A 17,051-nucleotide genomic window follows, 5' to 3' on the forward strand; every position below is an offset into this window, starting at 1 on the left:
GGATGTTTTAAAATTAATTATGGGCCCGAAAAAAATTCCACAGCTTTAATTAAGCATTTTTTGAAGCAGAAACAGGCAGAGATGGATAACTTGAAGTTCAAAGGGGGGGGGGGGAGAATCAAATACCTAGCGCCCCTTAAAAAAGGAAAAAAAGTATTCATTTCCACTTTTCTTTAAATCTAGATTTGTTTATTTCATGAGTCGCGCTGGAAGTCGCCATATTGGTGAACTTAGACGCGGTTTGCATGTCCCTCAAAGAAAGAAAGAGATATCACGTTATCCAAAAAAGCCTCATTGGAGAAAACCCGGGCAACGCCGGGTGTTATAGCTAGTTAGTAATAAATTACCAATTAGTAAAAATGCAAATTCATAAGTGTATTTCACATCATATTTTTACTTTTTTGAATTATCCCACCAAAATACCCATTTTAAATTTAAGTATTTGATTAGCCGGTTATAAAAATCAGCCGCTTAATAAAATCAAAACCATCAGGATAAAAGTTATTTTAATAAGCGGCGGGCTGATCATATTGGATGCCGTAGAAAAAGAGAGGAGAGAAAACATGAGTTTGTGGACGAGGTTCAAAAACTGAAGAAACATTTTTTAGTCCTCGTTGAAAATCGATAAGTTTCATCTGGATACGATTCAGAAATTATTTTTCTGCGTTCGTGTGAACATTTTCCTCATTGTTTCGATATTCTAGAAATGTCTGTGGCTATAATTGGCCGAATTAATAAAAAGAAGACAAACCTTGCACTTAAAAAATAAAGAAATTCCTTCCTCTCATATTAATTTTAAAAAAAGCAAAACTTTTTACTTACTGTTTTAGTAAAAGCAAATCCTCCTTCGGTTGACCTTTTACTCGAGACTGAAGTAAGTGGTTATTAATAAAAAGCACCTTTTACTTGAAAGAGCAAATCGAAATGATGAAGCTGGTCAGTAGCAGACCCATATATGAGGGAAAAGGTTGTTCTGCGTTTTCTCTCATTCCGCTATGGCTGAGTTAGTGAACGTGAGAAAAGTGAAAAATTACAATCCTCGTCGAAACCCACATACCTCTGATTTTAAAAGGTAATTTCGTTATGAAGAAAAAAAAAATGGAATGGCTTACAAATTACTTTATAGATGAAAAATCGAATGTAGAGGTGGTGCGCTTTCATCATCATCGCAAAAAATGAAAATATGTTTGCGGTATTTCGCTGATCCTGGTTATCGAAATGAAATTGTTGAGGAACTTGGAGTTTCGCAAGCTACAGTATCGCTAGCAGTACATGCTGTCGTAGACCGTATAATAGTTCAAGCCGATAGCTGGATAAAATTATCTACTACGCAAGGTGAAATACTAGAGGCAAAAAGGAATTATGGCAGAGAAAATATCGCTTTCCAACTTCTATTGGTGTGATTGATTGTGCCCATGTAGGGATACTAAAACCGAAAACCCATGGCGATGAGTACATAAACCGTAAAGGGTAACCAACTCTAAATATTCAAGCAACTTGTGATGGCAGAAAATTTTTCACGAGTGTTGATGTTAGTTGGCCTGGATCTGTTCACGACTCCCGAATCTGGAGAAATTCTGAGATCAGAAAAGCCATGCATGAAATGCAGGACACGGTTCTACTGGCTGATGACGATTATGGACTAGAACAGTGGTTCTCAACCTTTTTTTGTCCATGGCCCCCTTTCAACCATTTCTCATTCCTGTGGCCCCCCCCCTCTTGCGAACTCTTTTTTTTCCATAAAAACATAAATAAAACATTCCATAAAACATAATTTTCTACTTCCCCCCCCCCCCCGTTTTCCCATTAGAAGATAGCTATTAAAAAATTGTCTGAAGTATATAAATATGTTTGAATTTAATTTGATTAATTTTTAATTTATGAAAATAACGAAAGAGCAAAATGAACGTAATAGAATACAGTTAAAAAAAAATTGAATAAATTATTTTCAGTCAATGTAAATTCTGCGCTTGAAGACGACACAATGTCATCAAGTTACTGTACGGGATGAAAAATTTGTATTATTTAAAATTAGTTTATTTTTGTGTAAAAGATTGTGGTTTCATTGAGAATCGTCTGAGGTGGTCATGTTACGTTGTTTATAATAAAACTTTCCTGATACACCTATCCTTCGGGAACGCTTCGATATCTCTCTGAGATGGGAAGCGGGGTGTATCCGGTCTTCAAAGGTTTCATTGAGAAAATGTCAGTTGTAGCTTCCAAAATACGCATTCACGTATAGTGATAAAAATCACAAAAAGTGGTGGCAAGCAGTTTTATTATTCTCTTCATGCGGATAAAAGTAGTAATGAGGGAGTACATACACACACACAAATGAATCACAATTGAAAAGTTCAGCCTTTCACATCGTTTTCAACGATTATACATGTATCAAGGATATAGGTTTATGTTGTAGCCCTACTATGAATTTAATGGGGAAGGGGGGGGGAGGGGTTCAAAAATGGCTAAAAATTTGCTTACGTAATACTTGAACGGCCCCTAAAAAGAAAAAATACCCAATATATAACGGTGATTCGTCAGAAATAAGATACCTACTGGCAGGGCAACTGGATACTTGGTTAGCCGGGGGCATCCGTCGCGTGGCCGGCTAAAAGTATCATGTACATAGATGACTTTGTATATACTAATATTCATGTAATAAAAATCCAGGGGATTTTTGGGGTCGGGTCTTGGGGGTTTGGGTGGGGGCGCTCCGGGCTTGTGGGCCCCTCTCGGTGGGCCCCTCTCGGATGGCTGCCTGGGGGGGGGGGGAATGCTGCTGTAGATCGCAGAACACCCTGAAGACCAGCCCTTGCGCTTGCAGCTGTGATCTTAGTCACAGGGTTGGGGGTGCCGGGGGGGGGGGGCGCCTCGGCCCGGCACCCCTGATTCTCGCCCAGTGCGACCCAACCCGCATGGGTAAAAGGCTTATTTCCCGGGAGGGACAGAGCCTGGGTCGTGTCTGGTCTGTCGGGCAACTACTCATTTAGGCACCCCCCCCCCCCGTAATGCTGAAGGATAGGTTGAATGGTTAAATTTGCGCCCCCTTTTGTAATGCGTCTGGGGTACCAGACCAGCCTGCTCTTTCCCCCCCCCCCCATTACTTGCAGCCCTGCCTGTTGATAATATTATGGCCATTCTAAGATTCAATGGTTTCTCCTTGGAGTGTTGGTACAGCCTTTATTCATCAACCGTTCGTCGTAGTGGTATGGTTCTAATTTTAAAAATTCTCAAAATATGACCAGAAGTTACCCTGTACGAGTTCTGAGGATGAAAATACAGTGTACACAAAATGAAAAATGAAGATTTTTATACGATATCCACACCCCCCTCTCCACCCCCCCGTCCTCCAACGGGGGGGGGGGGTCCTCCGTCCCTAACTTCCAATTAGAGAGTTGCTGCTTTTTCTCTTCTGAGCCCAACAACATGTTTTCAACTGCATTATTCCCTGAGACATTTAAATTCAAAAATGGCAGACAGGTCCGGGCTTAGGAGAATTTTGCGGCCCAATGCAAAAACAATTTTTGGGGCTCCCTATGAAACTTTTTTATGTAGTTGTTCCCCGACTTACAAACTTTCCGAGTTACGGAAGTAAATCTTGAAGGGGACTTTTTTTTTTTTTCTATTACTCTAATTTTTTTCATTATTTCATGAACGCGTTGATAGTTTGGATCGTAATCAAACACGATCCATTGAGAGGGATTGGCGTTTAAATTAATTTTACAAAATTCATAGATTATTAATAATAATTAGCGCGTGGTCCAGCTGTTGACATCGTGGCTCGAATCATATTGAACAGTCATAAAGTTTTGTCATACTTTTAAAGCACTTCATCATCTCTTTATCAAATATACGTTGCAATTCGATAACTTTGATCATTTTTCGAATTTTTTTATTGCTGTTTTGGTTTAATTAGTGTAAATTAATAGAGGTAAAGGAATCAAGTACTGGAATTCCATGACCCCCCACAAGAGTGGGGCTGACAGGCAGAATCGTCTTAAGAGTATCATGGGCTCCCGAGCCAAGGGATTTTTTGGAGGCCCTACCTGAAAAATTCTCGAAAAATTCAACTACGTCTCGTTTTTCTGATTCACCTCTTCTCTCGAGGACCTTCGGGCATTGCCCAGGGTGAGGGAAGCATGCGTTAAGACGGCACTGCCTAAGGTTCGCACCAGGCGTCCTCTGTTTTCAGTTTTGAATCTGGTAACCCTATTTGAAGACCACATAATCCGTATTTTCATTTGTTTGTTCGATCATACATATTGTCCGAATGTTTTTGTACAAAGAAATAATTATTTTTTCTACGTAAAATCGATTATTGCAAATGTACGAATTTTGTTACCAAAATTTTCGTCTCATAAAAAAATTTTATGCCAAAAAATATAACAAAGAGCTTTCCCTATCTCTCTTTCATCATCGCATGAGTTGCCTGAAATTTCGAGGTTAAATGGCAGCACCAATAGTATATAAATCAACCCTCCGGAGAGAGTATGACGTCAGCGGTCTCCGCCTTGGCAGTACTGTGAGAACGGTGTCCCCCATCTTTCGTCGGAACATCACGTGACTCGGTGAAAACAAACACGATCCTCCGTCAGTGCCGTCTTAACGCATGGGCTCACCCGGGCACGGCCCGGGGCCCTCAAGAGAAAAGGGGCCTCACAAAAACGCGATCTGGTAAAAATTTTCTATAATTTACCATGTAGGGCCTCAGAAAAACCGCATGGCCCGGGGGCCCATGATGCTCTTAAGACGGTCCTGTCCCCCGTTATTTTCTTATGGCATAAATAGGAGTTTAAACAAATAACAATAAATTAAAAAATAATTTCAGCATGGACGAGATAATTCCAAAATTAATGAAAGTTATAATTTCAGCATTAAAGAAAGATAATTTCAACATCAATCGAAGAAAATATTCTAGAATTAATGTAAGAGATAATTACAGCATTGATAAAAGTGATAATTCCAAAATTAATGAAAGATATAATAATGAAATTAATGAAAGATATAATAATGAAATTAATGAAAGAGATAATAATGAAATTAATGAAAGAGATAATAATGAAATTAATGAAAGAGATAATAATGAAATTAATGAAAGAGATAATAATGAAATTAATGAAAGAGATAATTCCAAAATTAATGAAAGAGATAATTCGAAAATTAATGGAAGAGATAATAAAGTTAATGGAAGAGATAATTCCAGCATTAATAAAAGAAATAATTTCAGCATTAATGAAAGAAACAAATCCAGAATTGATGAAACAAATAATAATTAATAAAGGAAATAATTCCAGAATTGATGAAGGAAAATTCATGCAATTATGAAAGAAATTATTCCACATTAATGAAAGGAATGATTCTCCAGTATTAATGAAATAAATAACTTAATCTTTTTTCACCTTTAGATCAGTTCTCTATCCTTTTTTTTATATTATCTTTAAACCCCAATATTTAGAGACCGAACTGTACATTTCTATGGGCAAATTGCCAGGCGGGAAGTTTGTTTTGACCGGGGCACGTAATTTCCTTGCATTTGATGTCGCTGCAGTCGCGGTGGCTGGATGCTGCTCCCTCCAGTAATATAATCTCTGTCGTCTGCTTCTCTCCAGGTTACTTGTTTTGGGCGTCTCCTTGTGTCCTGAAAAAATAACTGAACTGGCAGTTCGAACTTCCAGTTCTGTTTGTGAGCTTAGCTTGTAGGGAACCGACTTCTTGTCTGTCGTCTGCTCATTACGAGGCTCTTTGTTTTGAACGTCTCCTTATGCTCTAATAAAATAGCCGAACTTACAGTTTGAATTTCCAGTTCAGTTTATGAGCTTTGTTTATAAGGAACTGAGCCGAATAAAGAATACAGTTTTCACTTTAAACTTCATCATCACCACATGAGTCAATTTTAAATTTAACATTAGATGGCAGCACATTACTATAAAGAGGAGTGTGGGAAAATTCACTTTTTACGATCTCACCTGCCGTCTGCTTGTGTGGAGGTCCTTTGTTTTGGATGTCGCCTTGGGTCTTGAAAAAATAACTGAACAGGAAGTTTGATCTTTCAGGTCAGTTTATAAGCTTTGTTTATAAGGAGCAAAGCTGAATGAAGGATTTAGTTTTTTATACCTGAGCTTCGCCATCACCACATAAGGCACTTCTAATTTCGAAAGTAGGTAGCAGCACCAACAATATTTTTAAAAATGAATGTCTTAAAGTATTCTAGAGTATTAAATTAATTTTAATTCCCTTAAAACTGTGTTAGTGCCATTGTGAATTCGCTGCAAATGCTACAAGGCAAAAAAATAAACTGCTTTAGCGGACGGCGTAAAATTTCGAGTCAGCCGGTATATACGGGTGTTGTCACTGCGTTACGCAGTGACAAAACTATTCATGTGAACATAATAATGATTCATTATCAGGATTTCAAGCCCATCGGATAATATAAATAATCAGATTTTCAAATAAGAAAATTATCAGTTTGTTGACTTCAATTCTGTGGTGTTTGGTCAGAACATGATAACTCCAAAATCACAGTTTTGAGATACAAGCATTTTTCATTGTCATTTAAAAATCAAAAATAAAGCATACACACTAATACAAATTTTTATATCATACATCAGCATGTTTTTTAGCCGTACGCACGTATTTGTGCATTTATCTCACTTCTAATTAGTTATAATTAGCAAGACTTACTTTTAGATCAAAAAGCCATTTTTTGTAGATATCATGTTCTGACCAAACACCACAGAATTTCGATACGGTGAAAATCTGATATTTCGTTGGATGACAAGCTACCTTCAAGTGGCTTTTTGGTGCATAATGTGCCGCTCTCTCGCAGGCGAACGAAGCAACGTGCGTGTTGGCTTAAACACAACACAATATTTCACATAATAGTCTGTACTATATTTAATATACAAGGCGCATAGGTAACGGGGCATATGGCATTTTAATGGCGAACCATTGGTCCTAGAGGCATACTTCCAGTTGGAAAAAGTACCCGAATAATGTGTAGTACTCAGATATTTGATTCATGTTGCCAGGGGTTACAGAGTTATTAAAATAAAAATGTTAACTTTTTATGCGGACACTTTTTCCCGGTCTCCAACAAAAACATTCATCGTTTCTAAGTGCAATATTCACTGAGATATTCGAAGAAAGTTGGAAAAAAAAATCATTAAATGAGGGGAGACCATTTTACCCGCATTGAATGCTGTTTTTTCCCAAATTCCTTCAAGTTTTTGAATTCGCATATCTCGGTGAATATTGCACTTAGAAACGTGAAATTATTTTAGTTGCCATCGGAAAAGACAGAGAAACAACTTCTTAATTTGGTTCTTTGGCACACGGGGATGGTATAAAAAGTTGTTTTTTTATTTTATTTTATAACTATACAACCCTTTACAACATGAATGATTTATCTGAGTTGGACACGTGATTTGGATACTTTTTCTAGTTTGGATACTTTTTCTGGTATGTCTTTAAGACTAACGGCTCGCCAGTAAAGTGCCATACGCCCTGTTACCCATGCAGTCTGCATATACACGTAAAAAAATAGTTTGAGGCGAAATACAGTCGACTCTCGTTTTAACGAATACCGTTATAACGCAAAAAAATATCGTTTTAACGAAAACTTTTCTAATCCCCCGGATAAGTTTACCTAGGAACAATATAAAAATCTGAAATTCCTTTGTAACGAAATTTCTTTATTACTCCGGTCTCTTGGAGTTCATTATAATGGGGTTTGACTGCATTCCCACCAAAAAAATCTGATATTTCTCCACTAAAGTAATTGAACTTTTGCTATTTGATCTGAAAACAGTCCTTTTGTGTAATGATTATGTCATTTTACTTTTATAAATTTAGGAAGGAAACAAAAGGAAGAAAGGGTGGGGAGAAAAAAAGGAAAAATGGTCAAGAGGACTTCGGTTAATCTCTGTATATATATAGTTTTCAATATTAAATTATTTCATTTATACGAAGCACAATTTCAATTATTTGACATTTTCATTTTGACTCGAACCCCAAATCTTTGACATTTACACATCATTTTCAACTATCAAATCCACGATGTTCTTGCAGATTGTGAAAAATGCGTCGCTGAATTGGTTTTGCATGCGTATTATCAACACTAAAAACCGTTACACCTGACAGATACAAAGAGACGCATTGAGCGGGTTACGGACATTTCAAAATGAAGACTTACGTGAGAATTTATTACACTTTTCTGAGAAACCAGCAGATGCAGTGAGTCTCAAATAAACGGATTTAAATTGCTTTAAATGTGGTCATATACGCCATTTTAGAATTTTTTCTTCTCATGTCCACAACATTGTTCTTGCAGGATTACTACTACTTCACCAACTCTGGCCATATCGCTATATTGCAATTTACTGCCATTAGTGAGATGGTTGGAAGTGAAGGTGCTGTCTATCGGTGGTCGCCTCGAGTTCAATAGGGAAAATATCTTATCTGTATTCTCCCTTGGATTCGAACCCGGGACCCTGACAACAACCTTCACGATGGTAGACGAGCATCTTACCACCATGCTACACGGGAACTTCTTGCAGAATAGGAAAATTGCATTGAAATTATTTGGGATGTTGCAGGCCATCAGCAGGCTTACGTAGTAGGGCAGTTAATAGGAAGCATTACAGTATAGATTAAAAAAACTTGTGGTGTCAATCTTAGTCCTACCAAGTCCCAATACATTATCTGTTGGTTTGCATATAGAAACCAATCAGCAAACCAAATGACGTTAAGACCGTCTTAAATATGTTTAAAATCACGTTTTTCCTGTTAAATTGAAAGGAATGACAAATGAACACTTGCGATTTTGAAACAACAGCAAATTTATGCAATTGCAGTTTCTTAAGTTATACAGCAAGGTAGTTTTAAAAAAATTAATTTCGCGGGTATTTTTCCTCATGTATGTTTGGTCTCTTGGATGGAGTTCGTTATAACTGAATTCGACTTTATTTCTTTTCAGTGGAGGCAATGAGTTGGCACACCCCTCCCCAAAAATTCATAAAAAAATTCCCCAGAGCAATCATTCTTTTTATTCGATTTTTATAAATATATTCCCCATCAGACCACTCAGTGCCGGTTGAAGATAGCTTTGTGCTAAACTAGATGGCTATCCGTCTGTAATTGCATGAAAACGATGGGGTTCTTTAAAAGCTTTCATTTCTCACCCATCTACTTCTTGGATTGCATTTACTACCAGCACTCAAAAGAATGTCAATGAATGGTCAACAAATCTTTGTCTGCTTTCTTTATGGCAGCCCTCTTTGAATGAAAAGTTTTCGAGCACACACAACTTTGTCTTTACAGTTACTGCATTTTGCTTTAAACCTCTTCTATAGTTTGTGTCAGGGCCTACTGTCACCCCCAAGTCGTAAACCCACCGAGATTACATGAACCACTTTTTTTATTTCCTTCCTCATGTTAATGTTACTCGAATAGCGGAAAAATTGCGAAAAATATATTCTATGTATTTTTTGTTTGAAATTAAATTTTTTTTAGTCAGAGTGACTAAAAAAAATTTCATTCCACAAACTTCTTCGTGGCCCCCGTATCAGTAGCCGTGGCTCCCCTTTTGCCAGATTTTCACCCGTGGCCCCCCCCCTGGATTATCCTAGGGCCCCCCTGAGGCCATATGGCCCCCGGTTGAGAACCACTGGACTAGAACATAGTTTCCCAACCTTTTTTGTCCCACCGCCCCCTTCTTCAGAAAATTTTCTCACCCGTCGCCCCCCCCCCCCCAACGCAATCTATCCCATAGGATCCTATGCTATACTCGTAGCTTCTACCGCCCCCTCCCCTGGAACTTTCCATCGTTCCCAAGGGGACGTTAACGCCCACGTTGGGAATCACTGGACTAGAACCTTGTCTGATGACTCCATTCTCAAATGCAGCCGAGAGTGCAGAAAAGAAATTCAGTGCCCTTCTGAAAAAAGAAATAATCGCTATAGAAGGTGTTTCGGGCAGCTGAAGCGGAGATTTCCTATCCTGCAATATGTTTGTCGTGTAAAACTGGAAAATATCCCGAAAATTGGGATTGCATGTGTTGTTTTGCACAATATAGCTGAATCTTTGGGAGACTTTGACTTTGAACCATATGAAAAGAACCCTCAAGAAAGGTATCTTCTTTTGGAGTACGGTAAAAGAAAAGGCGTCAATTAAATGGGGTTTTGACTGGAGTAACGAACACTTTCATACTCCACGGGATGTATAGATAGCACTTCAGCTAATGTTCATTGTGGATCATTCCGTTCCCACAATACCTTTAATAATTAAAACTATATCAAGCAGTGGAGCAACAACCACGTATCTTCAGTTTTTGTTTTTTTTTCATTTGAAGCAGCGGAAAATTAAACTAATCATTTTGAGAGGATAAAGGTCCCGTACGGATTCCAATGTATAATCGGATAAGTCAGTAGTTTTCAAACTTGCACCGTCCACCTTGCCATGGCAATGTTTGTTCGCGGCTCCCTAGAATTGTCTTTTTATAAAGAAAAGAAGATACCGAAGCTGTGGATTATAATGGAAATAGAAATCGCCTTCGACGTCAAGGGAAAGTGGTGAAAAAAAATTAGCTAGGATAATAGACAATTATCCAGAATAAAAAATTTGTTTTTCAACTCAAATTTATAAAATTTATAAAAATTCGTGAACTCGCAATCGGTTCGAGATTCAGATCAAAGAGCCCCCTGCAGAGAAGGGAGTTAAAGGGCAAAACAGTTTATTTCCAGGGGTCAACGTGATTGGCTCCTGTTCACCTTTTACTAATAGAGGAGAAGGATTTACTTGTGCGAGTAAAAGGTAATCATTATTAATACAGATTGAAGGATTTGCTTTTAGCATTTCTCCTTTTACTTCAATGCTCATACTTCTACTTCGACCCTTTTGCTCGTGAGCACATTTCCTTCCTTTTATTAATTCGGCCCAATATCTGTTCTCGTATCTTCGTTTTTTTAGTCTTTTCGTACGACTTTTATGTATTTTTAATTATAATTTGGTTCTCATTAATTTTTGTTGGTTTGTTGCATTTGAATCTAGAAGACAGATAGCAGCACTTCTAGAGTACATAACACGCATTCCCCAAATCAATCATCTCCACGTTAGATGCAAAAGATATGCGTAGCAGTTCCGGCATGCACCAGTTCGTTAGAAGATACTCGAAGGAAAGTTTACGAGGTGCATGTGCGGTTCAGCTGTCCTATCTTGAGAGTTTATCAAACTGTGATAGAGGTTACTTCAGATATGTTTATGCGGTCCACGTTCGAAGTCTTGGCCGGCATCTGAAGTCTGGGAAATCAATGGGGAGAAATGTGCGAAGTGGTCGGTCATCTAGCAAAGACGCTAAAACTCGGATTGGAACTGTAACTAACCTTTTACGGGCTTTTACTTAAAACGAAAATTGCATTCATTTAAGTACTATGGTCTTAAGGGTTTTCTTTAATTACCTATTTTTTAAGGAAGAATAACATTTTTTTTTTTTTTTTTTGGGATTTTAATGTTGTTTTTATGTTAACATATTAAAATGTTGAAACTGTCTTCTCGTATATTTCCACGTTGTGAGTACTGATGTTGATTTGAAAAATCTCATTTTTTTTATACAGTCGGACTCAGCATTCGCCAATATATTTCACCCCCTGAAATTCATTTTCACCCCCCCCCCGAAATTTTCTTAGGGAGTGAAAATACTCCTCAAATTTTTCTTTGGGGGTGAAAATATTCCTCAAAATTTTTTTAATTAATTTTTTTTTTGAAAATATATGTACGAGACAATAAACATAAAGTGAAAACCCTACCAAGGGTTTAGAGGTTAGCTTTGTAGAAGCTGCAACTTCATTATATAGGCTTATTTGTAACTCAGCTTTGATCATGTATAATGCTCGTTACGTACCTTTATTTTTAAAAAAGGGGCTGACATCTAATCCTCCACCTAGAAGAAAACTCTCCACTCTCAAGAAGAAAACCTTAATTTTTCAACTCTTATTGAGAGGTGGAAAAATTAACGAAATAGAGAAATTTCATAACGACCCTGGAATATGTTTCAAAGACTTCCTTCACAATTAGAAAAAGGAAATGATTGCAGACAAATAAAAATGGAAAATGTTCAATTTAGGTCAAAATTCTATGAAAGAAAAAAGTTTTTAGACCATCTGGTTGAAAACTTGGACAACAGGTTTGAAGTAATTAAAGTGAAAATTTTTTCATTGACTGACACAGTTTTGAATCCTATGAATGACATAACATGTGCAAAAACTGTCGATTCCAGTGATAAAAAAACGATACTCTGTACAACGGTTCAAAAACGAATTACAACCCAAGTTCTGATGAAGCAATGGACAGTTTAATTTGTTTCTATTGTAAAGGAAATTAGAATACCTTGTATAAAGATGAAAATATACTTTCTAAAGAAGTGCCACTTAGGGAAGAATGGTTATTAGTAAAAGAAATATTACATAAATATAAAGGAATGAAAATGACAGAATTTTGCAAATATATCAGGGGGTGCAGAAAAGGTGGTGATAGCACGCCTTTTATGTATTCAGAATATAGAAAGTTGAGCGTAATTGCCTCTTTCAAATTTTTTATATATTTGTACCAAATCAATATTTAATATAAGTGTTTCGATTAAATGTTTTTGAAAGTTTTGTCGTATGTTTTCATTTATGTGTCATGAATTTTATATAGGCCACGAATGTCGTGGTGCTTCATATGGTTTTCACGGTGTTTCAATTCCAATTTAAAATTATTTTTCACAGTTATAAAAAATTACCCCTCATTTTCGAAAAATGCTCCACAAAATTTGGGAGGAGTGAAATTACTCGTCACAAAAATAATTTTGGATAACACTGGTTGGACTCACTTACAATGACACGGACATTACGAATTTTCACGAACGGTATAACAAAATATTTACGCCTGTGAATTTCGTTTTGCTTATATATGCTATTTTGATTGTTTATAACGATCTTAACACTGACTTCCGCAAAGTATACCCATAACGAATTTTCGACCGATTTAAACATGGAATTGTCACAATTTCTTTGGAAAGTTATCTCTCTCTCTCGTCTAAATTTACCTTTCCTGCAACTGATGATGTCTCCTTTTTTTCCTTGAAAGGCATGCTAGTAGGAGTGCTTTGGGTAGTGAAAAATATTATTTCGCTTCTTTTTTTTTTCTTCTACTTTCATCTTTCAGATCTTGTTTGCAGAAAACCTCATTAGAAAGAAAGAATTGAGGTTATTTATTCCCAAGAGAGAGAAACGTTAGTGCACACCATTCTTAAGCTAGAATCGAACGTTGGTTGTAGTGGTTTCATTGTGTGCAAATTAATTTTGAAAATGATCAAGTGCAAACTCTACTTATTGTTTCGAAAATTACAACCATACAGTTGGTTAAAAATGAAAAAAGAAAGTGAGGTAGGCCTATCAAAAAAAATTCTAGATTACTTGAAGTTCGCTATTCTTTCTTCAACCCTTTATATATTGACGGTACTTTTAAGTACCAGGTTAGATAACTTGTTTTGAACTAATTGTTTCAAAAACATTGTTTTTTTTTGTCTTTAATCAGAACTAAAATGACCTATCAAATAATTTACACGATAACTATTTATTTCAAGCATTGCATTTATAGTTTTATTTCAATTTAGTATAATTTTCTTCTTATTCTACTTCTCACAATGTAGTATATAAAAGGTTTTAAATGGTTCGGAAGAATGAGACGAAAAAATTTTCCAGTGCCCGTGCTCTCACTAAAAGAAAAGATATTACAAATTTTGTGTGCTTCTTTGGCAAGAACGATTTGAACGAAAAACGTCCATACAAATATCAAAGTGAAAAAAAAAAATTGTTGAAACATTTTTGTTGACGTAAATTCAATTACGAGAGATTTTAATTCAATTTTTAATCTTTATTAAAATATATTATCTTAATCTATTCATTTTAAGAATGCTCAGGTTACTGAAAAATGCATATCGTGTGTATACGCGCCTTTAACGACACGCTGCTTTTTCCAACTTCGTTATAAGCGGGTCCGACTGCAATTTATTATTGACGATACGCACAATGAAACAATAATATCATCCAAGAATTTAAAAATTTAAAAGTAATTTTAATAAATAATGAAAACTAAAAATTTAAAGAAATAATTTGGAATTAAAACACTTTTTGTATATAGTGTGTTGACGTTGTGAGGAAATTTCATTTTCCTTCAGATTGAATATATTTAGTCAAAATCAATTACAGTTCAATTTAGCCCGTTATTTTTCGCTGAGTTTTTGTCATGAAATTTCAGCAGTTTTTACACAAAAGCAATTCGGAAATTTCTTTGGCGACTGTTTCAGCAACAATTGGCGACTTTTACCTTATTTTTTAGTTTAAAATCCCGTATTTGTGTCAATAAAATATGGTCACCAGTTATCACAGAGGGAATTTTTTTTTTGTATTTCAATTTTTTATACAAAATAATTCTTCAAAAATAAGTTTTTTGCTTACTCATGAAATTTTCGAAAGGTTAGATTTTTTGAATAAAATGTTTAAAATCTTTATCTCGCATACATCAGCTTTAGGTCACAGCCGTTGATCGGACTGAACGCTTTCAGGTGACAGCAGCGACGTAAAGCACCAATCCAAATGAACGTTCTGTTCACCGAAGGGTCATGATCCGTATCAAAGATCATCTTTGATTGGCCACCCAGGTTGCATCCGTGCGTTTGAATTCACGTTAACGCAACTTCATTTAAATTAGGAGTGGCTTGATGGATATTGATCCTAAAACACACGCTAACACTTGTTTATTTTAAATGGAAGACATTTAGGAGAAAACAGCGTGAGTAAACAATTCGGTTGACATAACACTTTGCGTTTGTTTATGTAATTGTGTTTATTGTTGTTGACATCCGTGGACATTGTGTTGTGATCTTAACATATGCAATGACCGCAGCTTTAATGTCTTCTTGCTTGAGGGGAGGAGGGTCAAAGTATTTATTAATATGCTCGAGATGTCTCTAATCAGCTAGAATGCGGAAATGATTCGGAGCTTGAAGCAGGTATCTCATTCTAGTCTTAAAGACATCTATCTATATTTTGAAATTTTAATAAATTATCAAAAATCGAGGTAATCATAGTCAATGCTTGTGCCCTACTTATCAACAACACAATTGTTTTTCGATAATTTTAAAATAATGTAATGTTTAAAAAATGATTTTCATGTGCGGATAAGCATTAGCTTTTCTGAGGCGATTGTTATATTTAAGTTAATTAAATTTTTTTTTAATTATGACCATTTCCAAGCTATGTATAGGTAGAAAACTGTAGATCTATCCCTAATTTTGAGATTGTAATGGAAATTAATTGTTATGAAAATCGGTGTCAATTTGTTAGGTTACTATTATGACATTCTCAAGTAAGAATAATGGCAGTTTCAGTCTAGTCCTTGTACGAGAGCTGATTGAAAATTGATTAGAATAATTTTATTTCTCTCAAGATGTATACAGTCTAACCCTGTTGACCTTCCAATTAAGCATAAACCTCGCTTAGCAACGGAAATTTTCAATGAACATGTCTCGTGTATGGGGGTAACACGGGTTCAACAGTTATTCTACATAACGCTAAACAATAAGGGATACACGATTGCAACATTTGCATGGATTGACAAATCTAAAAAAATTTAGGCACCAGCAAAATTCTCACGATAAATCCTCAGCTTAGCTTGGCTCTTTTGAAAGACTGTCTTAAATGTTTTTTTTTTAATTTCCGGAATTTAATATTTTCTGCTCGTGCTGAAAAATGCACTATCGTGAAATCCAAAAATTTTAAGTCGTCTTTAGATTTCAATTTAGCAGTATATTATATAAATTTTTATATAGGTGCCTATAAAAATTCCTTCATGGCAACCCAGTACCTAAGATTTATCAAGCTCGGATGTACGATTAAGTAGTTAATAAATAGTAGTGGGTCCAGTGGTGTCTGAGCTAGGGGTGCTGTGGGTACTCGATCACCGACATTATTTCCATAGCATGAGCGCCCCAGAATTGACTCAGAAATCCAGATATCCTACACAAAGCCCAAGACAAGCACCCTTTCTTTCAAACCAAACACAATTTCAGGTCTATCGCCACAGGCAATTTGCTACCCAGTGTGTTGTGCCAGAAATGTAGCTGCATGTGTACCTAAGTCTGAGTGTGTATCTAGTGTCCTGTCAGTTTTTTTAGTGGTGCCATCTATATTTCAGAAGTGAAGTGAGTGGAGTGTAATGAATGAATATTTGTACCATTTGTAGGCTTGTTGCTCTCTGTGGCGAGACTTTTTAACAGGGAGATCGGTAAACATTTGCACCTCGAAGCTGGGAGCCACAGAAAACCAACTCCAGATGCCCATCACTACTACTTTACTGCACACTAATTCTGGTCATATAATGCCATATAGCAATTTCGAATCAGTAGTGTTGGGTGGGAAATAAAGGTGTCATCTATCAGTGGTTATCCCAGGATCGGTAGGTAAATAATTTGTTTCTCTGATGTACTTTGCCTTAATTCAAACCAGTGGACCGTGATGGTAACCTTCATAGCGGAAGACAAGCATCTTACCAGTGCGCCACTCTGGTGGGGTTCAAATCTGGGATATTGCAATGTCGGTCCATCACTACCACCCACTCTACCACCACAGTGGCAAAACAAGCACACACTTGTCTGAAATACGTTCAAAGCTTCAGAGTAAGCCTCTATAGTAGCCAAGGCTTGACAAATCGAGATAAAAATTCTAGGAACCAACTAAATATTTTAAGAGCCAAGCATTTTTTTTTTTTTACTTAAAGTAGAAATTACACATAGAAAATTTTAGGTGCAATAGTAATTTTTTATTGCCATGGCAACCTGACACCTAGATTTGTGATTAATTTTTTTTATTCGCCTATGTCCAAGAAGTTATTTTTTTTATTGCAATGTTTTCCAATCTATGGTTCATGAAAACGACACGCATTGTTCTCAAGTAGACTTAAAAATTTAATTCCAATGAAGGAAATTGATTATCCCTCAAAGCAGAATGTGCCAA

General features: G+C 36.3%; 1 protein-coding gene across 3 annotated transcripts in view; it reads left to right on the forward strand.

Annotated features, from left to right (window-relative positions):
* The window catches only part of LOC149084338 (cytospin-A-like), a 48,364-nt gene that overhangs the window by 14,356 nt on the left and 16,957 nt on the right, over positions 1-17,051 (forward strand). The window contains exon 1 of one of the 3 annotated variants that reach the window (XM_089234708.1): positions 14,703-14,829. The exons of 1 other annotated variant lie outside the window; for it this stretch is intronic. The gene's annotated coding sequence lies outside the window, so the exon portion shown is untranslated. Of the gene's footprint in view, positions 1-14,702; positions 14,830-14,957; positions 15,050-17,051 lie in introns of those variants that run through there. One more of the 3 variants, XM_089234710.1, reaches the window with a different exon arrangement.

The sequence above is a fragment of the Pholcus phalangioides genome, unplaced genomic scaffold, assembly GCF_987345545.1.
Source record: "Pholcus phalangioides strain wild (caught in Gottingen) unplaced genomic scaffold, Ppha-v1.0 ptg000008l_1, whole genome shotgun sequence".
In the NCBI taxonomy this organism is placed as follows: Eukaryota; Metazoa; Arthropoda; class Arachnida; order Araneae; family Pholcidae; genus Pholcus; species Pholcus phalangioides.